The sequence below is a fragment of the Myotis daubentonii genome, chromosome 12, assembly GCF_963259705.1.
Source record: "Myotis daubentonii chromosome 12, mMyoDau2.1, whole genome shotgun sequence".
NCBI lineage: Eukaryota > Metazoa > Chordata > Mammalia > Chiroptera > Vespertilionidae > Myotis > Myotis daubentonii.
Genome location: NC_081851.1, coordinates 15304165 through 15326188, shown reverse-complemented (window position 1 = coordinate 15326188; position 22024 = coordinate 15304165). Strand labels below are relative to the sequence as shown.

The 22024-nt window shown below is 49.1% G+C and overlaps 1 protein-coding gene and 1 non-coding gene across 2 annotated transcripts in view; one reads left to right on the top strand and one right to left on the bottom strand.

Moving 5' to 3' along the window:
* Positions 1-22024, bottom strand: part of LOC132213911 (protein Daple-like) — a 142232-nt gene that overhangs the window by 7590 nt on the left and 112618 nt on the right. The gene's annotated exons all lie outside the window — the stretch shown is intronic.
* On the top strand, positions 21016-21218 carry LOC132214038 (small nucleolar RNA SNORA74). Its single transcript, XR_009448138.1, has one exon. It is a non-coding gene; the product is annotated as a small nucleolar RNA SNORA74 (small nucleolar RNA).

Genomic DNA, 22024 nt, shown 5'->3' with positions numbered 1-22024 from the left:
TGTTTCTGTTTTGGGAAGGAAGCGTGGGCAGGACACCTGGGCCAGCACCCATGGTCTTCAGTCACAGGAACCTCTTGGTCTTCCCTCCATTCCTCTGGAGTCTCTGGACCCCAGGGTGGTTCTCCAACACGTTCCCTTCTGCAGAGCAGCAGCCCCGGTGGTGGGCGCCTCGGTCCCCGAGGCTGCGGGCTTCCGTCCAGCAGGCCTTCCCCTGCATCCGGGCCTGAGCCCCAGGAGCTGGGCCTTCAGATTGTCCTGCCCCAGCCCAGCCTTGAGGCCAAATCACCATGAATCCTGCAAGGGCTCTCTGTTGACATCACAAAACCACATAATTGCCCACCCTCCTCCTGTCCCTTGTGTTGGCGGGGACATTGAGGCCTCGATGAGGAAAGTACTTGAGTTGAGTCAGCACAGTATCGCTCTGTGGCAGAGCCGGAATTAGAACCAGCTGCGGTTCTTCTTGTGACATTAGAATGCCTCCATTTCCGCCAGTTAGCTGCACTGTATTACCCTTTAAGTTCACTGTTTTCATTGATTCATTTTTATTTTACTATATATATATACATATATATATGTATATATATATATATATATATATATATATATATATATATATATATATATATATATTTTAACTGAATTCAGAGAAAAAGGCTGAGGGTGAGAGAGAGAAACATCAGTGATGAAAGAGAATCATTAATTGGCTGCTTCCTGCACACCCCCCACCGGGAATTAAGTCTGTAACCTGGGTATGTGCCCTTGACCAGAATGGAGCCCAGAACCCTTCAGTCCATAGAGTGATGCTCTACCCACTGAGCCCAACCGGCTAGGGCTATTTTAATTTTGCTTAATCCTCACCTGAGGATTTTTCATTGATTTTTGGAGAGAGTAGAGCGGAACAAATGGTTGGGGTGAAGAGAGAGAGACATCAATGAGAGAGACATCAATATGAGAGACACATTGATTGGTTGCCATCCAGCACACGCTCCCAGTGGTTCCAGGGATAAAACTGCAACCCAGGTACAAGCCCTTGACCCAGAATCAAACCCTTGACCCTTCAGTGCTTGGGCCACTGCTCTAACCCCTGGGGCACACCAGCCAGTGTCCACTCTTTTTCATCCACATGGCCCACTGGGCCCACCCTGTTCCCCCCTCACCCAGACTCCTCAGTGCGTGGAAGGGGCTAAGTCTGCCCGGCTGTCTCACCTATTGGGAGCTCCAGCGGGAAATGAGGAGGCCCTGACTCTCCCTGACATGGCCCTGGGATGCACAATTGCCAGCACACCTAGATGAGCACAGCACCTCTCCCGGTGCCTCCCGGTGACGCAGAGTGGAGGCTGCATGTGAGGTTCTGTTTCCCGAGAGGCTAGTGCGGGTTTCTGCCACAGAGAACGCTTCTCCAGTCCCTGGGTCTGTGCGAATGAACTGCAAATGGTGCTCCACGCCCTGAGGCCACATGCGATGATCCTGTTGCTGGCGATGCAGACTCGTGGGGAACCTGGTGCTGAACCCCAAGTGAAGGGCCGCTTCCCCGGCTGGATGGGCAGTGGGGGTTGGCAGTGTCCTAACCCTCTACTCCTAATAGGAAAAAGCGCTGGAGTCGAGCCAGTGCCTTCCTCAAATTGTTCCAACGCCAGAGAGATGGCTCACGAAGACAAGCCAAGTCACCAGCAGACAGCCCTCCTGGGCCCCTGGAGGCTACCCCATCGTGCTCATACTGGGAGGAGAAGGGAGACGCCCGCAGTGTGCCCCCACCAAAAGGTAGGAAGGGCTGGCCTGGCTGCAGGAGGGCAGTGAAGGGGAGGATCTCAGGCCTTCCTCGAGGTCAGGGCAGAACCGAGGAGATGCGAGCTGGGTGCACACACGTGTGCTTGGAGCCTGAAGGGGGCTCCGCACGCCCCCGTCTGCCCCCTCAGGTGTGTGAACACCCAAGAATAACATGTAAGCCCACGTCACTGTGGTGGCAGTTTCATCCAGATCCATTTAGTTCCTTCAGCATGAGGAGCCTCCCCATCACATACACTGTTGTGGGTCCTCGGATATCCAGAGCGGATCTCCAGACAGTTACCGCGGAGACACGCTCAGGAGAGGATGTGTTTGGGGCTCCTGGTCTCTGCCAGGCCTCGGATTAGCCATTTCTGTCGGGAGAGCCCCCATATAACCCGTCGAGGACATCTGCCAGGCCTTCAGGCAGGCTCGGGCTCTGCTCTTGCTGTGGCTCTGAAAAGCAGGTGTGGTTCTCTTCTCCCACCTGACCTTGCCCTGAGTCCTCCCACCAGGGGGCGCTGGACCTGCTCATTGAGGGCTGTGATGGGAGTGAGCCATTGGGTCCACAGTGGATTTGCAGCTGCATGTGCTGCCTATGTTTCCTGGGATCTAAGAGGCTGTCAGCTGTCAGCTGCCCGATTTTGTGCTCATAGAAAGAAAGTGATCAGGTGGTGGCAGTGAGGGTTTTGTCAGAATCACCACCAGCCGAAAGTGACTGGGAGGGATGCTCCAAGCTGCATCCTGATTTCAGAGATGGAAGGTTGGCGGCGGGGGGGGGGGGGGGGTTCTCTTAGAACCAATTAAACAAAGCCATCGACTGAAAGGTGGTTTAGTTTTCACATTCACTTTGAAATATCATTTTATTGATTATTTGCCTATAAACCTGCCAAACATGCCCCCTGAGGAAGTTAACAATTTGATGAAGGACACTAGGACTTTCTGAAGACCGGGCCAGGCCCGAGACTCGTGGGCTCCCAGGGGCTGGGGTGACAGGCCCTGACAGGACCCGGGGCCGTGACAAGGCGCCCTGTGAGTGTGATGGGTGCACCAGCCGTTCCTGGTGGCAGTCACCACTGCAAGTCCTGCTGTGCCACTCGAGATGCAGAAATGAAGTCCGCGCACGCGGGCACACTGTCTGGGGGCTGCTGCTTGCGTTCCCGGTCTCACAGGAGGTGAAGTCAGGGAAACACTCATGTGCAGGTAAATGATCATGAAGCTTACTGCCTTGTTAGCATTGGTTTTCTCCAGAGGGTTCTGTGGCCTCGGGTTTTCATACTGGCTCCTCACACTTTTGGACATGTATCACGTCCACTGGTGTGATTGGCTAAGTTGATGAATGAGCTATAATCAGCCCAATTGAGTTAGCAAAACCTTCTGAGAAAAAACTGTTTGACAGATCCCCGCTGTGGTTTGGATCCCTGAGTGAGCAGGTCAGGGGCTGCAGTTAGTAACGACAGCCATGCGAGGGGGCTTTCTGGGCTCAGCAGCCTTTCGGTAGTTGACCCACTTTGTCCGTCTCCTTGAGTTCTAGCTGCAGTGGGAGGTCGGCTCCATTCCTGTCCCCTGTTCAGTGCTGGGAGGTGAGCTCAGGAATGCTTGACCAGGGTCAGCACTGGCCCAGAGAATCAGTGTTGGAGCTGGGACCCGAACCCGCGTCTGACAGGTTCCTGGGCCCAATCTCTTAACAGCTGTGAGCACTGCCTGCCCTTCAAGCTGCTTTGGTCCCTGAAGATGCTCAACCAACTTGGGGCCCCAGCACTGAGGAGTGGGTCCCTTCCCTGTGGTGTGAGCTGTGTCAGCAGGTGGCGCTGTGGGGGAAGAAATAGCAGAGGTGCAGCTATGCACTGGAATCCTCCATCAGAACTGGAGAAATCCCTTCTGTTCATGGATTGATGTGTTGAGGAAGTCACTAGACCAATTGTCTGCTCTCATAAGACTAGAACTTAAAGGCTGTGAGGGCTAAACCAAGAGGAGAGGATGCAGCGCGATCTACAGTGGAATAACGCTTGAGTTTGAGGATGTTTTGGTATCAGATAGAGGTAGGTATTTTCATTATGTGCAAAGTCATCCTGCCATAAGAGGCTGTGAGAGGTACCAGAATTCTTAGTGAGCCTGCCCGTTTGTCTCAGTGGTTAGAGCATCGAAGGACCGAAGGGGCGCAACTTAGATTTCCCGTCAAGCGCACATACCTCGGTTGCCGGGTTGATCCTGGCCACGGTTGGGGTTTGTGAGAGAGGCAACCAGTGGATGTATCTCTCTCCCATCGATGTTTCCCTCTCTTGCTCTCTCCCTCCCTTCACCTACGTCCTCCCATCCACTCTCTCTCTAAAGACCAATGGGAAAAAATCCTCCCGTGAGGACTTTTTAAAAAGAAGTATTATGACTGAGGAGTCCAGGTGGACTGTTTCACTGCATGCAGCAGGCCAGAAACATGCCACTAAGTGTTTGGAGAGGAGCAGGATTTAGTTGTGTGTGAGACAGGATGTCAGGGAGCCTGTCATTAAAATGGATGAGTAAGCGCAGCTGGTGTGGCTCAGTTGGGTGAGCATCGTCCCATGAACCAGGAGATCACCTTCTGATTCCCGGTCAGGGCACACTAGTATGGGCGTGCAGAAGACAGCCGATCCATCTTTCTCGTCATTGATGTTTCTATCTCCCTCTCCCTCCCCCTCTCGGAAAATCAATAAAAACACATTGGACAAAGAAGCGGATGAGTAAGGAGAGCTGCCCCCTACATCAATAAACACCCTTGCTTAATAATGTAACCCATGGAAATGGAAAAGCAGTCTAAGACATCGACTCCTTGAGCAGTACAGAATGCTCCTCTCGTGCTACGTGGAGCCCTGGCTCCAGCTGCCACGCCAACACTTGACTGGAGTCCGAGCAGAAAGGGTTCACCGGGCCCTGATGCTGGTTGTGCTGGGGGGAATGTTGCTGTCTCTCCCGGGCTGGACTGGATTCTGACTTCCCAAGTACATTTGGCAAATGTAGCATCATTTGTCCATTATTCAGTTCATTGACTTGCTGTTTTCTGTGTTTTTATCCTTCCTCCCTTGGTTATCCGGGATGACAATTTAGCGACAGAACAACGAAAGAGTGCCTTTTGGAGCAGAAAGAAGCATGTTGAGGTCAAAGACAAGCCTCCAGTGGCCAGCTCTGCTTGGTCTAACGCCATGAAATGCTGCATTTAATGCACCCACCCTCTCCTCCCTAACTTGCCTCTCCCTTTTTTCCGACCACGAAGATTTATAATCCTTTCCCTTTATCCCTGTCTTGATCATATACCCTTTATTTCTTTTTTTTTGTAAGTAAATTTTATTTTTATTGGTTTGAATATCTGTAGTTTATTTAAAAATGGGTAAAATTGGTAAAGTTTTGGATCCACACAATTTTTCTCATTTTTTAAACCAAAGAATATAACTTTTATAACACACTATTCTTTTTGTTTATTGCTTAAAGTATTACACAGGGTATTACATATGTGTCCATTTCCCCCCCCCGCCCTAGACAGTCCCCTAGCCTCCCCTATCCCCCAGTGTCTTATGTCCATTGGTTATGCTTATATGCATGCATACAAGTCCTTTGGTTGATCTCTTACCCCCCTACCTCCTGCCCCCCAACCCTCCCCGGCCTTCACGCTGCAGTTTGACAATCTGTTTGAGGCAGCTCTGCCTCTGTATCTATTATTGTTCAAGAGTTTATAATGGTCTCTATTATCCATGAATGAGTGAGATCATGTGGTATTTTTCCTTCATTGACTGGCTTATTTCACTTAGCATAATGCTCTCCAGTTCCATCCATGACGTTGCAAATGGTAAGAGTAACTTCCTTTTTACAGCAGCATAGTATTCCATCGTGTAGATGTACCACTGTTTTCTAATCCATCCATCTACTGATGGGCACTTAGGCTGTTTCCAGATCTTAGCTATGGTGAATTGTGCTGCTATGAAGATAGGGGTGCATATATCCTTTCCGATTGGTGTTTCTGGTTTCTTGGGATATATTCCTAGAAGTGGGATCACAGGGTCAAATGGGAGTTCCATTTTCAGTTTTTTGAGGAAACTCCATAGTGTCTTCCATAGTGGCTGCACCAGTCTGCATTCCCAGCAGCAGTGCACGAGTGTTCCTTTTTCTCCACATCCTCTCCAGCACTTGTCGTTTGTTGATTTGTCGATGATAGCCAGTCTGACAGGTGTGAGATGGTACCTCATTGTTGTTTTGATTTGCATCTCTCCGATGATTAGTGACTTTGAGCATGTTTTCATATGTCTCTTGGCTTTCTGAATGTCCTCTTTTGAAAGGTGTCTCTATTTAGGTCATTTGCCCATTTTTTGATTGGATTGTTTACCTTCCTTTTGTTAAGTTGTATGAGTTCCCTATAAATTTTGGAGATTAGGCCCTTATCAGATATGACATTGGCAAATATGTTTTCCCACACAGTGGGTTTTCTCCTTGTTTTGTTGATGGTTTCTTTTGCTGTGTAGAGGCTTTTTATTTTGATGTAGTCCCATTTGTTCATTTTCTCTTTAGTTTCAAGTGCCCTAGGAGCTGTATCAGTGAAGACATTGCTTCGGCATATGTCTGAGATTTTGTTGCCTTTGGATTCTTCTAGAATTTTTATGGTTTCCTGTCGCACATTTAAGTCCTTTATCCATTTTGAGTTTATTTTTGTGTATGGTGTAAGTTGGTGGTCTAGTTTCATTTTCTTGCATATATCTGTCCAATTTTCCCAACAGCATTTATTGAAGAGACTATCTTGGCTGCATTGTATGTTCTTGCCTCCTTTGTCAAATATTAATTGAGCATATTGGTTCGGGCCAATTTCTGGGCTCTCTATTCTATTCCATTGATCTATATGCCTATTCTTGTGCCAGTACCAGGCAGTTTTGCGAACAGTGGCTTTGTAATACATCTTGATATCTGGTATTCAGATCCCACCTACTTTGTTCTTTTTCAGGATTGCTGCAGCTATTCAGGTCTTTTTTTATTCCAGATGAATTTTTGGAGAGTTCGTTCTAGATCTATGAAGTATGCCGTTGGTATTTTAATGGGAAGTGCGTTGAATTTACAGATTGCTTTGGGTAGCATGGACATTTTAATGATGTTGATTCTACCAATCCATGAACACGGTATGTTCTTCCATCTGTTTATGTCCTTCTCTATATCTTTTTTCAACGTCCTGTAGTTTTCTGAGTAGAGGTCTTTTACCTCTTTAAGTTTGTTCCTAGGTAGCTTAATTTTTTTGGTGCAATGGTAAACGGCATTGTTTTTATAATCTCTCTTTCTGAAAGTTCACTACTGGTGTATAGAAATGCCTCAGATTTCTTGGGGTTAATTTTGTATCCTGCTACATTGCCAAATTCATGTATTAAGTCTAGTAGCTTTTTGATGGAGTCTCTAGGGTTTTGTATGTATAATATCATGTCGTCTGCAAATAAGGACAGTTTTACTTCCTCTATTCCAATTTGGATGCCTTTTATTTCTTCTTCTTGCCTAATTGCAATGGCTAATATTTCTTTGTTATTGTACTAGAGGCCCGGTGCACAAAAATTTGTGCACTCAGGGGGGGAGGGGAAGGGTCCCTCTCCCTGGCCTGTGCCCTCTCGAAGTCTGGGACCCCTAGGGAGATAACGACCTGCTGGCTTAGGACTGCTCCCGGGTGGAAGAGGGCAGGCCTAATCCCTAGGTGCAGCCCCTGGTCGGGCTCAGGGTATGGCTGTTTGGCGGATTGGGGCACTGCCCCCTGTCACACTCAAGGCAGGGTCGATGGGGAGGTTGCGGCGTCACCCCCTGTCACGCACAGAGCATGGCCAATCAGGGGGTTGGGGCACTGCCCCCTGTCACACAAAGTGCAGGGCCAATCAGGGGGTTGGGGAGCTCCCCCCGTCACGCACAGAGTAGGGTCGATAGGGGAGTTGGGGTACTGCCCCCTGTCACGCACAGAGCAGGGCCCATCAGGGGTGTTGGGGCTCTGTACCCTGTCATGCACAGAGCAGGGCCCATCAGGGGGTTGAGGAGCTTCCCCCCTGTCACTCACAGAGTAGGGCCAATAGGGGAGTTGGGGCACTGCCCCCTGTCACACACAGAGCAGGACCGATCAGGGGGTTGGGGCACTGCCCCCTGTCACGCTGATCCCGGTGCCGGGAGGCCTCGCGGCTCCACTGATCCCGGTGCTGGGAGGCATAGTACCCTTTTACTATATAGGATAGAGGCCTGTTGCATGGGTGGGGGCTGGGTGGTTTGCCGTGAAGGGTGTCCCGGATCAGGGTGGGGGTCCCCACTGGGGTGCCTGGCCAGCCTGGGTGAGGGGATGATGGCTCTTTGCAGCTGGTCACACACCCTTCAGGGTGGGGGTCTCCACTGGGGTGCCTGGCCAGTCTGGGTGAGGGGCTGAGGGCTGTTTTCAGGCTGTGACTGAAGCTCCCAACTGCTCCTTTTATTCTTTTTTTATTTATTTTTTTATTCTGGGCCAGCTTTAGCCTGGCTCCAGCTCTGAGGCTTCCACTTCTGAAAGCAGGTATCTGGTTTGTTTCAGTTCTACAATCGAAACTCTGTATCAACTCCAGCTCTGAGATCCCAGCTCCCTGAAAGCTGGTCTCTGGGTGTTTTCTTTTAGCTTCTATTTGTTACTATGTTTCTTAAACTGCAGGCTGAGAGGCCAGCAAGGCAGGCGGGGAATGTTGCAGTCCTCCGTCACTGAAGCAAGCAAGCCTCATGTTCAGTTTAAGCTTCCTGGTTGCCGGCCGCCATCTTGGCTGACAGTTAATTTGCATATCGCCCCTGATTAGCCAATGGGAAGGGTAGCGGTCGTACGCCAATTACCATGTTTCTCTTTTATTAGATAAGGATTATGTTTTTTCTTTTTCTTATAATCCTCACCTGATAGTTTTATTGATTTAAGAGTGAGAGAAAGAGAAAGAGAGTCAGAGGGAGAGAGAGAAACATCTATGTGAGAGAGAAACATTGAATGCTGCCTTCTGTATGTACCATGACTGGGGATTGAACCAGCAACCTAGGTATGTGCCCTGACTGGGAATCAAACCTGAAACTTTTGGTGTATGGGACGATGCTCCAACCAACTGAGCTACCCAGCCCGAGTGTTTCCTTATTTCTTAAAAAATGAAAATATAAAGAAAGGGGGCAAGATATGATCGCTGTTTATTGTACACTGTTTATTCTACATCTATTAAATGTTTTCTGTACCATAAATATAACTTTTCATAAAAAAGGAAGGCAACATGTCTATGGAAGTATTTATTTTTATTTGTTGACAAGAGAAATGTGAATGGTGTAAATGCAGACCAAATCTGCACATACCACCAAAAAATAAAAATAAAAAATTGATGTTAATCATTGGGTTCTGATGACTTATCAGAGAATCACTTATTTTTTAAGGGCCCTTAGAATACACTTGGCTTAATAGACATCAGCTGGGACTCAGGGCAAGGTCAGAGCCATGCCCTGAGGGCGGGACCAGTCAAAAGATTGGATGTCACTCAGTCTGACTCTCCTGCCCAGTGTTAAGGGGATGGATCTCATGATGTCTCAGGCCCACCCAGATGTGATGTAACTTCCTGTAATTGGAGTATATAATAAACAGCTTTCAGAGCTGGCTCTCTCTGTGCCTTTCCCTCCAGAGGGCAGACTCTGTCTGTCTGTCCCTGGAATCAGAGGTCAGAAACCACACCCAGCCCAAGCTTTTAATCTATTTTATGTCTGTCTTTCATTATTCTTTAAACCCAAAAGAGCCTCCTAACTTGCTCGAACCGGTTCAAGTCTCCCCACCCTGCGGGATGTGGAGAAGAGACCACAGCCCCAGGGCGCCCGCCATAGTCATTTATGACTAACTTATCCTAAAAGAAAAATAAATAACAGCCAATAGCTTTTATTGAAACACAATAGATGTATTAGTTCTTCTAATGCAACAGGGAACTGTTCCAAGGCCAATGTGAGACATTGAAACCAAACAAAAACTGAGCTTCCTTATAAAAACTTGATTGTTCCCAATCATTACAGATCACAAGATAGTTGCTGCTCATTACTTACATATGGCTCAATAAATTCCAGTAACTAGCTATGGGATTAGCTTTCCAATGCTTGATAATTTACCTCATTTGTTGCAGGGGATTTGAGGTTTGGCCATTCTGCCTTGTTTCACAAAGTACATTGGACCTCATTTTATTGCCCTTTTCCCATTTCTTCTGCTAAGTTTAGAATGAGCCCTAAAGATTAAAGTAGACAGAACCTAGAGACAGAACCTAGTGAGAGAACATGGCAAAAGATCCTGGACAGAACCCGGCTACAGGAATTGGCTGGAGATCCTAGACAGAACTTGGCTGGAGATGCTGGCTATAGAACCTGGCTGAAGAACCTAGCAAGAGAACATGGCTAGAGAACCTGGACAGAACGTGGCGACTGAACCTGGCTGGAGAACCTAGCGAGAGAACATGGCAAGAGAACCTAGCTACAGAACCTGGCTATGATGATCACCTGAACGCTGCCTATGTGTCATTCCTTCTTCGCCAACTCCGTCCACACCTTTGGGGACCCCTGGACCTGCTGGGGTTGGACCCCGGCATTAAATCTGATCTTTCGAAGTTCCAAAAAAAAAAAAAAAAGACTAAAGTAGCATCCCGGATATTTGGTTAACATTCCCCAAAGGGGTGTGCTTTAGGGATAAATCTCCAATACAATATGTTTCAAGGCAATTTCGAGGATGCAATAACTTCCAGGAACTCTTCACATTTCGCCATTCTTGGAAAAAGATATCCTTGATGCCTAAAAGTGGTCATTTCCCAATTGTACTAATTCTAGGAATAACCATACAAAGCCTTATCTGCACATAGTAATATGGTTGGACTTGGGAGATAACAAGGTCTCTCTGTTTAAAATCCTCCCTGTGTCCCAATCAAAAGAGTGAGTCTATTCTTAGTGTTTTTCTAAATATTTTCTGTCCCCTGCAATTCATTTGCCCTGTGTGCTGACTGTCTTTTAGCCATGCCAGTCTTAAAACTTCCAGATAATTTATATAATCTACCAGGTGACATTTATGGTTTATGAACATTCTGACGTTACAAGAAAAAATACTTGCTCATACTTGCTAATACACCTTAGTTCCCAAAATTTCAGAAGCAATATTCTAAAAGGCCACAAGATGGGGGCATTCCTGCATACAAGCAAATTCTCAAAGAAGTGCACTGAGCTCCCAAGTTTCAAGTTCTGCTTTGTTGTTTGTCTGTTTTTCTAAAATTTCTTTATTGATTAAGTTATTGCATATGTGTCCTTATCCCCACATTACCCTCCGCACCCTCCCCACTCATGCCCTCACCCGCCTGTTGTCTATGTCCAGTGGTTAGGCCTATATGCATGCAAATAAGTCCTTTGGTTGATCTCCCCCTCTTACCTCCACCCTCCCCTACCTTCCCTTTAGGGTTTGATGGTCTGATAGATGTTTCTCTGTCTCTGGATCTGTTTTTGTTCATCAGTTTATGTTGTTCATTCTATGTACCACAGTCCCTGGAGGTCTAGTGGTTAGGATTCGGCGCTCTCAAGTTCTGCTTTGACCAATAAGGGAGTCATTACCCACATGTGGCTAATTTAAAATGAAGTAAAAGGTGAAATCACGCTCCTAAGTTGCACTAAGCACCTCTCAAGAGCTCAATAGCCATATGCGGCTACTGGCTACTCTACTGCAAAGTGCAAAATAAAACATTTCTATTCTCAAAGGATTTTCTAGTGATTTTAAAATTAGTTTTCTTTAATTCAAAAAACAGAAAAAGTTTAAAAAGTGCTGATTCTTTTTATTATTCATAACACTGAACAAGTGGGAAAAACTTAAATGACCAGTGATAGAATTTTGGTTATCTGAATTGTGATTTAAACATATGCTGGAATATTACAAAGCCATTAAGATAGGACTCTCAGAATATGCGGGAAGGTTTATGGTATAATTTTAAGAACAAGGGGAAGCAAAAAGTATGTGTACATATATTTTTATAAATATATGTGCATACACATTTGAATATATAATTCCAAATTTGGCAACTTTATACTGTGCATACATATACATACCTATATAAAAACAAAAAAACCACAAAGAAACAAAGGGAAAAGATCATACTATTATCTAACTGTGGGATGTGAAATTACGGAGAACTTTTTATGTTCTTCTTTCAACATGCCTTTATTTTTTTTATCTTTTTCCAGTATTGGAGAAAAAAAAATCAACGAAGGAAGAAACTATAAAAAGAATGTGGAATTTTTTGAACTTTTGCAAAAGCCAAAATAAGTTTCAGAAGATTCAGTAATTCATTTTAAAAAAACAACTAAAGATTTTTTTCTAAAGAATTATTTTTAAATAAGTTTTATTGATTTTCTACAGAGAGGAAGGGAGAGGGATAGAGAGTTAGAAACATCCATGAGAGAGAAACATCAACCAGCCGCCTCCTGCACGCCCCCCACTGGGGATGTGCCCACAACCAAGGTACATGCCCTTGACCGGAATCGAACCTGGGACCCTTGAGTCTGCAGGCTGATGCTCTATCCACTGAGCCAAACTGGTACTGGCTAAAGATTTTTTTGATTTATATAAAGTTTTGTATAACCCCTGAAGCCATCTGCATAATTCTTGTCAACAAGACAGGTGTCATGGCAAGTGTCATTCGTAGGATGCTCCCATGTCTACAGAGCAGCTGAGTGGTGTCTGGATTCTCTCTGTAGCTGCACCTGTCTAAACGTTGAGCCCAGGGTGACATTCATTCATTTATTCGGAAGCAGATCTGTAAACATTTTCTATGCTCCAATTGTTCTGAATGAGAGTCTCTTCTGTGTCCCTATTGCTGTCCTTAACCGTAAAAATTCTTTTCCCACTGGTCCTTTTGGAAATTGGTTGAAATTCATGAAGACACCAGCATGTGTCTTAGGAACGGAAGGTCAGACTTTCCATCAGGGAGGACAAGGAAACCCTGGACACAGGAGGCAGCTTGCTCTGGGGGAGCCGACTTGGCTGGATTGGGAACCCCACCAATTCTGGCCTCCTGTCTTCAGTTCTCTGACTTCAGTTCTCTGCTTTCTAAAATGGGAGGCACATGGGGACCATTGTGGGATTAGAACAATACATGTAAGGTGCCTGAATTATGGAAGACAACTAGGTTTTTTTTTTTCGTTCTTATTCAGATGTTTATTTAACAAAAACTTATCCATTTTTCCCTTTTATCAACCATTTTGAGCACTGTGAGATTTTACACTGTCTGTCCAGGTGTCAGACTGTGTTTAACAGTTGTGTAGCTGGAGGTGACAAAGGCTCCAAATACCTCTGAGGTCTCTGCTTTTGTTTTTCCTGCTGCCTTCAGATTACCCTAAGAATTCCTTCTCAGAAAGAGTTTGCTTCATGCAGTGCCATTAGTTGGCATGCATTCATAGTTCAGAGGGCTAGAGAGTGTCACACCCAGGGGCAATGGTAAGATTTCTTTGAGGAGGTGGGGAAGGCATAGTTTTCTTTACTAAAATGAGAGGAGAGACTGTGAAAGGTGAGATGGAAAAAAAAAAATCACAGATGACTCCTCAGGCAGATCAAATTTGAAAAGAGTACCTAGAAGAAACAGAATTTAGAAATTAATTTTCTCAAATACTTTGTAAACACTTACATACTCTTGAAAAGTCTTCATGTGCCCTGTTTTCCAGTGTTCTCAAATTTTCCATCAGGGAAGGTCTGTACGGATAGGAAGGAGAAGCAAAGCCTTCTGGGCTCTGGTAACTGTGGGAACAAATGAAGAGATTGAGGGCAGGGAACTGCAGATGCCTCCTGTCCCCTCCTCTGCAGCCAGGACTCTCAGAGGGGAGAGAGGGACACACAGACACTGGGGTTAGAATTGGAGGGCTGAGGACTGCTCCCCTGGGATTATCTGGGCAGACTGGGAGCCCCCAGCAGGGATGCTGCATGTCCTCGCTCTCTGGGTGAGAACTCCAGAGGGAAACTTGGAGTAGGACCCCACACATGGACCCAGACTAGCTACTCCCTGGGCGACAATAGGCGATACAAAGACTCTGCCCCTGTTGCCAGAAAAACAAAATAGCTCCACCTCCCATCCCATATAACACCAATGGGAAAGGCACTGTGTTCATTTAAAGACAGGATTCAGTTCATGAGGCTGAACTCAGATATTAAATTGAGCTAAATATTTTCTTTTGCTCTTGTCCCCTCTATCCCCTGGTGGGGGACTCAAGAGAAAATCCATTTAGAAATAAATAAATAAGCTATATTTTTTCTGCACATTGAACATACTGAATATATTTGCAACTTTGGTCCGTACTTATCTTTATTCATACAAAACTGTAACTCTATCTGACATTTCTTCTTAAAGGTTTTTCTTCCTCGGTACAATGTGCAAAGGAAATTTCTTATTATAAAAACCATGCTGTGGTTTCACCTGTTGTGTTTCTGTAAAGTAAGCTGACCTTCTTTCACTAGATACTGAGCAGGGGTCTTGTGAAAATAGCATAAAGGCTCTTGTGAGGGGAGAACCCTTCCTAGTATCTAGTGATAAAAGTAATTCAGAATTTGTATATATTTCTTAAAAAGAAACCTTCAAAAGTCATTGCTGAATTCCCACTCAGCACTGGGGACTCTTTGGTCCTAGCACAGGCCTAGGCACCTTCTGAGAGGGAGAGCCAGTACTGAAAAGGTCAGTTCTAGAAATGTCTGTAAAACATACATTTGGCAAATGAATGAACAAAGAAGCAAAGAAACACTCATAGAGAAGATGTTCCACTCTGCTGACTTAAAGTTCGCTTTCCAAAGGAGGTTTGAAGCTTCCTACTGTTTTTTCAGCTCCTTTGGATTTTTAAAAGGCAGGGCCTTTGAAGTCTAATGGGAGAAAGACAAGAAAGTGCTGGGCATTCAGAATCATGGGCAGTGGGAATATTGGGGAACCCCAGACCAGTCACTTCATCTCCCTGAACCAGTTTCAATCTGCAAAATAACTAATGTGTGTTTTTTAAAAAAATGTTTTTATTTATTAAATCCATTGGGGTGACATTGGTCAACAAAAACATATAGGTTTCAGGTGTGGGTTCTATGTTACAGGATCTGTATATTGCACCTTGTGACCAACGCAGGAAGCAACACCAGGCTGGTGAACAGGAGATGAGGTGTAAGGGCGCATCATGGGTCAACTGGCCACCAGAGGCCAAAGGACTGGCCTGTGAAGGACCAGGAACAGGAGCAACATCCTGGCATGAACCTGGTCTGCAGTCAGAACCCTCTCCTCCCCGAGGCAGGACATAAAGCAGCTACTGCATTTCTGAACAAGAAATTGAGACGCGGGTTTTGACCAAAAAATTAAGATATTTTAAAAATTCATGAATCTATGTGGGATGTCCTAAAGAGGATGAAGATATCATATGTATGTACATGTTAATGAATCAGGTTTATTACAAATAAAAAATATATGAAATCCGAAAAGAGCTCTTTGCTCAGGAAATCATTCAGCAAGTGTGTGCTGTCTACCTGGGTCTTGGGGGCTTGGCCTTCACAGGTCACCTTTCAGGTGCTGAGAGGGCCTGAGAGACAGACAGGCGAACAAGAACCAAGGCCACACTTTATTTCAGAAGATAGGAAGAGCCATGAAGAAAATAGACTTAGCTTATATGACTAGGGAGCCACAGGGACACAAAAGATTTCTATTGGTGCCCTGACCTATGACCTTAAACACAGTGGTTCACAGGACAAAGTGTGGGATCCCAGGTGCTGTGGGTCAGAAACCTGAGGTGGTTCATTGGGTTGCCCTCCTCCCAGGAGGCCTCAGGGTCCTGCACATGGGGAGGTGCAGAATCCATTCCTTATGGCACAGTTCCCTTCTGTGTCCCTGCCAAAGCCATTCCCAGCTTCCTGGGGCTCTCCAAAATCTTGGCCTTTGATCCCTTCCTCCAGCCTCAAAGACAGCAACTCAAGTGGAGTCCCTCCCTGGCTTCTCTGACCCACCCTCCCACCCAGTTTTCACTTTGAAGAACACGTAGTTACTGAGGGCCAGGACCCAGGAGAGCCACACCTCCTGTGGTTTCTGTAGAGGGCCTTTGGTATGTTGGGGTCAATAAATGTTTATTCACTGATTTTTAACAACACCACCACCAGAAAACTTGAGAGGTTGGCCCACATGGCTGGCCTGGCATGGTGGCTAGGTTACCTCTATGACCTGTCTTACCATTCTGACCTCTGTTAGTATTGTGACCTACTGCCAGGTGATATACCATAGGGCTGGCTACATGGGGGCTTCAGAGCAGAGTGACTCCCTAGCAGGCTCAGGAAAGGGCTCCCCAAAATGTTTAAACTGAGACATGGCTGTTGAGACAGAGCTGGCGCCATGGAGACCTGGGGAAGCCACCCCAAAAGGAGAGGCAGTGCCCCAGGGCAAGGACAGCCAGGCTGGATGGGAACAGCAGAGAGCGGGGGGTCGGGGGGGGCATAGAGGGCCCTAGTGTGGGTTGAAATTGCTGTCACAGCAGGAAGGCTTTTAGGCACGAGAATAGGGGGATCTGATTTATATTTTTTAAAGATCACTCGGTGATTTGACATTTGAAATGATATTTGACATGTATCCTGAGAGCCCGGGAGGATTTGGGCAGATGAAGACGGTGAGATGTGCTTCATGTGCAGACAGTGGACACGGCCTGGAGGCAGGACAGATGAACACTGGGGACCAGAGCACATGCCTCGCAGAGCCTGTGAGTGATGGGAACAGGCAGGGAAACAGAAGACCCTGCATGGATGGGGCAGGGCAGGGGAAAGGGGTCCTTCCATGGTGGGGGCAGGGTAGGAGAGGCAGTGAAACCTCCATGGAGAGGGCAGGGCAGGGAGGAGAGAGGACCCTCCATGGAGGGGAAAGGAAGGGAGGAGAAGGGACCCTCCATGGAGGGGAGAGGTAGGGAGGAGAGGAGACCCTCAATGGAGGGGAGAGGGCAGGGAGGAGAGGGGACCCTCCATGGAGGGGACAGGAAGGGGGGAGAGAGAACCCTCCATTGAGGGGAAAGGAAGGGAGGAGAGGGGACCCTCCATGGAGGGGAGAGGGTAGGGAGAAGAAGGGAACTTCCATGGAGGATGCAGGGCAGTGGGGACAGGGAATCCTCCATGGAGGGACAGGCAGGGAGGAGAGGGGACCCTCCATGGAGGGGACAGGGCCATGGGGAAAGGGAACCCTCCATTGAGGGGACAGGCAGGGAGAAGGGGGACCCTCCATGGACGGGACAGGCAGGGAGGAGAGGGGACCCTCCATGGAGGTGTCAGGCAGGGAGGAGTGGGGATCCTCCATGGAGGGAACAGGGCAGGGATGAAATGGGATCCATGGAGGGTGCAGGGCAGTGGGGAACCTTCCATGGAAGGGACAGGTAGAGAGGAGAGTGGACCCTCCATGGAGGGGTGAGGGCAGGGAGGAGATGGGACCCTCCATGGAGGCGGCAAGGGTAGGGAGAAGAAGAGACCTTCCATGGAGGGTGCAGGGCAGTGGGGACAGGGAACCTTCCATGAAGGGGACAGGCATGGGTGTGAGGGGAAACTCCATGGAGGTGATGGGCCAGGAGAAGAGAGGACCCTCCTTTCCGGGACACGTAGGCAGTAGAGGGGTCCCTCCATGGAGGGAACAGGCAAGGAGGAGCGGGGACCCTCAATAGAGTGGATGTGTCAGGAAGGAGAAGGATACCTCCATGGAGGGGAAGGGCAGGGAGGAGAGCGGACCCTCCATGATGGAGAAGGGCAGGGAGGAGTTGGGACCCTCCATGCAGGGGGGACTGTTAGGGTGATGGGAACTCTCCATGGAGGGGACAGACAGGGAGGAGAGAGGACCCTCCATGGAGGGGACAAGACAGGGAGGAGATGGGAACCTCCATGGAGGGGACGGGTCACGGAGGAGAAGGTACTCTCCATGCAGGGGGACAGTAGGGTTATGGGAACCCTCCATGGAGGGGACAGGTAGGGAGGAGTAGGGACCCTCCACGGAGGGCATGGGTCAGGGAGGAGAAGGATCCATCCATGGAGCGTACAGGGCAGGGAGGAGAGGGCAGAGACGGGGAAAGGGAAACCTACAGTGATGGGCCAGACAGGGAGGAGAGGGGACCCCTCCATGGAGGGGACAGGGCAGGGAGGAGAGGGGACATTCCATGGAGGGGACATGCCATGGAGGAGAAGGATCCTTCCAGGGAGAGGAAGGGCAGGGAGGAGATGGGAACCTCCATGGAGGAGATGGGTCAAGGAGGAGAAGGTACCTTCCATGGAGCGGGGAGCGTAGGGGACAGGGAAGGGAGAATAGGGGACCCTCCATGGAGGGGGCAGGGTTATGGGGAAGGGATACAGGGAACCCTCTAAGGATGGGCTGGGCAGGGAGGAGAGGGGACACATCATGAAGAAGGGAGGGCAGGGGAAGTGGGGACCCTTCATGCAGGAGACAGGGCAGTGGAGCAGGGGACCCACCATGGAGGGAAGAGGACAGAGAGTGAAGAGACCCTCCATGGAGGTTATAGCTAAAGAGGAGATGGGACCCTCCGTGGAGGTAACAGGGCAGGGAGGAGAAAGGACCCTCCAAGGAAGGGAAGGATAGTGGGCATGGGTGCTCTATATGGAGGGGGAAGGGCAGGGGGTTTGGGGAACAGGGAACTCTCCATTGATGGGGCAGGGCAGTGGGGACTGGCAACATGGGACCCTCCAAGGATTGGCTTGTCAGAGAGGAGAGGGGACTCTCCATGGAGGAGGGAGGGCAGGGAAAGTGGGGACCTTCATGGAGTGGACTGGGCAGAGAGGAGAGGGGACTCTCCTTGGAGAGGACAAGGCAGGGAGGAGAAGGCACCCTCCATGGAGAGGGCAGAGCAGAGGAAAAGGGAACCCTCCGTGGATGGGACAGGGCAGGGGGGAGAGGGCATACTCCTTGGAGTGGACTGGGCACGGAGGAGAGGGGAACCTCCAGGGAGGGGGCAGGGCAGTGGTGACAGGGAAACCTCTATGGAGGCTACAGAACAGGTGGGGCAGGGAACCCTCCATGGAGGGGGCAGGGCTCGAGGCGGGGGGGCTGGCCAGGGAACCCAACAGGGATGGGTCAGACAGGGAGTAGAGGGGACCCTCCTTGGAGGCGGCAGAGCAGAGGAACAGGAAACCCTCCATGGATGGGACAGGGCAGGGGGGAGAGGGCACACTCCATGGAGGGGACAGGGCAGGGAGGAGAGGGGACTCTTCATAGAGGGTAGAGGGCAGGAGACAGGGAAACCTTCATGGAGGGGGCAGGGCAGGGGGACAGGGAAACCTTCAGAAAGGAGTTAGAGCTGGGGGACAGGAACTGCACTTGCAGGGATGGAATAGTGGGTACAGCAAACCCTCCATGCAGTGGGGAGGACAGGAAGGAAGGGAACCCCAATTATAGGGGGCAGGGCAGGGAGGAGAGGGGAGACCAGGAACCCTCTATGGGCAGGGGGCAGGGCAGTTGGACAGGTAATCCCCATGCAGAGGGTAGGGCAGGAGGAAAGGGAACCTCACTTTGAGAGAGCAGGGCACAGAGGAGACAGAACTATCCATTGAGGGAGCTGGGCAGGGGGACAGGGATCCCAACTTTAGGGGGAGAGGCAGGGAGGAGAAGGTACCCTCCATGGATGGGGCATGGCAGGGGTGTAGAGAACCCCACTTTGAGGGGGAGGGTCAGGGAGGAAGATTTCCTTCGTGGAGGGGGCACGGCAGGGGGACAGAGAACCTCACTTTGAGGGGGCAAGCAGTGGAGAAAGGGAGCCCCGGTTTGAGGGAGAAGGGCATGGAGGAGACAGAATCCTTCATGGAGGGACAGGGCATGCATGAGAGGGAACAGGGAACCCTCCATGGAGAGGAGAGGCTGGGGGGATAGGGAAGCCTACTTTGAGACAGCAAGGATTTTAGCACAGGTCCTGAAATAGATGGCAGGGCAGGGGGGAGAGGGCATCATCCAGGGAGGTAGCAGGGCAGGGAGGACAAAGGACCCCACATAGTCTGAGCAAGATAGGGGGGTTAGGGCACCATCCATGGAGGGGCCAGGGAAGGGGGGACATGGGAGTAGAGATAGGTAACAGGAGAAACAGACCCCTCCATGGAGAGTTCCCTGTTCCCCATGGTGGAGCCCTTGCCCCCAGCCCTGCGCCTTGGCAGCATTCCCTCTCATACCTGTCCATCGGCCCCTCCCCTGGTCCCCTGACCCTGCTGCCCTGCCTTCCCATGGAGGGGCTGCTGTCTCTCCTGCTCTGACCACTCTGTGGTTGGTCCCCTTATCCCTCTGCCCTTTCCCTCCATGCAGGGTCTTCTGTTTCCCTGCCCTGACCCCTCACTCACAGGCATCTGAAGGGCATATGCTCTGGTCTGTCCAGTGTTCATCTCTCCTGCCTCCAGGCCGAATGTCCACTCTCTGTACCTGAAACATATTCTCACCTTCTTCATCTGTCTAAATCCTACCCGTGCTCTCAAGACACATCTCAAATATCATTTCAAATGTCAAATCACAAGCAGGGGAAGGGGGGTGGAGGGTGGGGGCTGGGAAGTTGGGGGTGGAGGATGGGAGGTGTGGGGTGTGGGGTGCGTGATGGGGGGCGGTGGGGGGTTGGGTTGGGGTAAGAGTGGGAGGTGGGGGTGAGGGGTAGTGTTGGGGGATGAGAGCTGGCGGGAGGGGAGTTGGGGTGGCAGATGGGGGCTGTGCATTGGGGATGTGGTGAGGCAGATGGGGGCTGGGTGTGTGGGGTGTGGGGTGGCAGGTGGGGTGGCGTGTGGGGAGTAGGGGGTAAGGTTGGTGGTGACAGGTAGGGGAGGGAGAAGAGGGCATAGGGGGGATAAATGGTGATAGAAGGAGACTTGACCTGAAGCCAGTGAGCACACAATGCGATATACAAATGATGCATTATAGAATTGCACACCTGACCTATGCAATTTTATTAATGAATGTCACCCAAATAAGGTTGATTAAAAATAAATAAAAGGTGGGTCTTTTGAGGTTGATTAGGTTATGAGGGTGGAGCCCTCGTGAATAGGATTAATACCCTTTTCAAAGATATCCCATGCTAGACTTATCAGGAGATGCTTTTATATGTTATATAAATGTCTAACCACTATTTTGTACACTTGAAACTAATATTGAATGTCATCCCTAATTGAAAAAAATTAAAGAAGTAATTTTTAATAAAAATGAAAATGCAAATCAGAGTGCTCTTTAAAAAATATAAATCAGATCATTACACTCTGTGCCTAAAAGCCTTAAGTGCTCCAGCAGGGGTCAGCTCTCCAGACAGAATCATGCCTGTGAGGGTGTTACACTGCTGGGAGAGGAATGCCCTGTCTTCTTCCTCCAGTAGCTCCCTTCACTGCTCTGGTGATGTGTGGCACTGGTGCAGGGCAGAACTGTGCTTCCTTGAGAGTGAGCTAAGCATCACTTTGGCTGCTTAGTTATAGTGTGGGAGCAGACACACAGAAAATAAATTTAAGCCTTAAAAGTTCTCACAGCATTTCAACCCTCCAAACGGACCTCTATCCTCCCTTCCCTACACTCCAGCCAGCCTGGCTCACCAAGCCTTGAGGAAAGAAGGCAGGGACAGTGCTGCCCGGGAAGCCAGTGAGCATGCATCTGGTCGGAAGTCTGGAGAGAGCTCCAGTTCTCTTAGGACAGAAATGGAGGGATGAATCTGCTGAAATCAGCCACCCATGAGGGGATTCTACTTTTCACTACGTGATGGCTGGATTGCACCTGCATGATGCCACCATGCTCTCGCTCCCCTGTGGGGATCCATGAGTCATCTACAACAGGAAGCAGCTCTCTGGCCTTTGAGAATCCACAGACCTTCTGCAAAGCCCTTAAGCTCACACAGCTGATCTCAGACTACAGATTCCAGACACCTTCAATCCTGGGAAGCAGCCTCTTTTGACTTTTTCATTCTCCTCCTACAAACAATGCCAGGTCTGCGTCTTCTGTACACTGCTCAAGGATGTGTGAGGACCCAGGGGGTGGCAGCTGGACCTGATATCCCCTGGGACATTTGCTGAGTGGCCTCAGACCCAACACTGACACTGAGCTTGAACCTGCATCCATCTGGTGAGCACCACTCACCTCTACCTGGGGACACCCTGAGAACCTCCCTCATGCAACTTGAGTGCTTCCAGAGACTCTTTCATTAACTGAGACAAACAGGCACCCGGCAGATGGAGGCAGACAGGGAGGCAGAACATGGTGTGCTCTGGGGCTTTTGCTGACCTGCCCCCAGGCTCAATGCTAGTCAA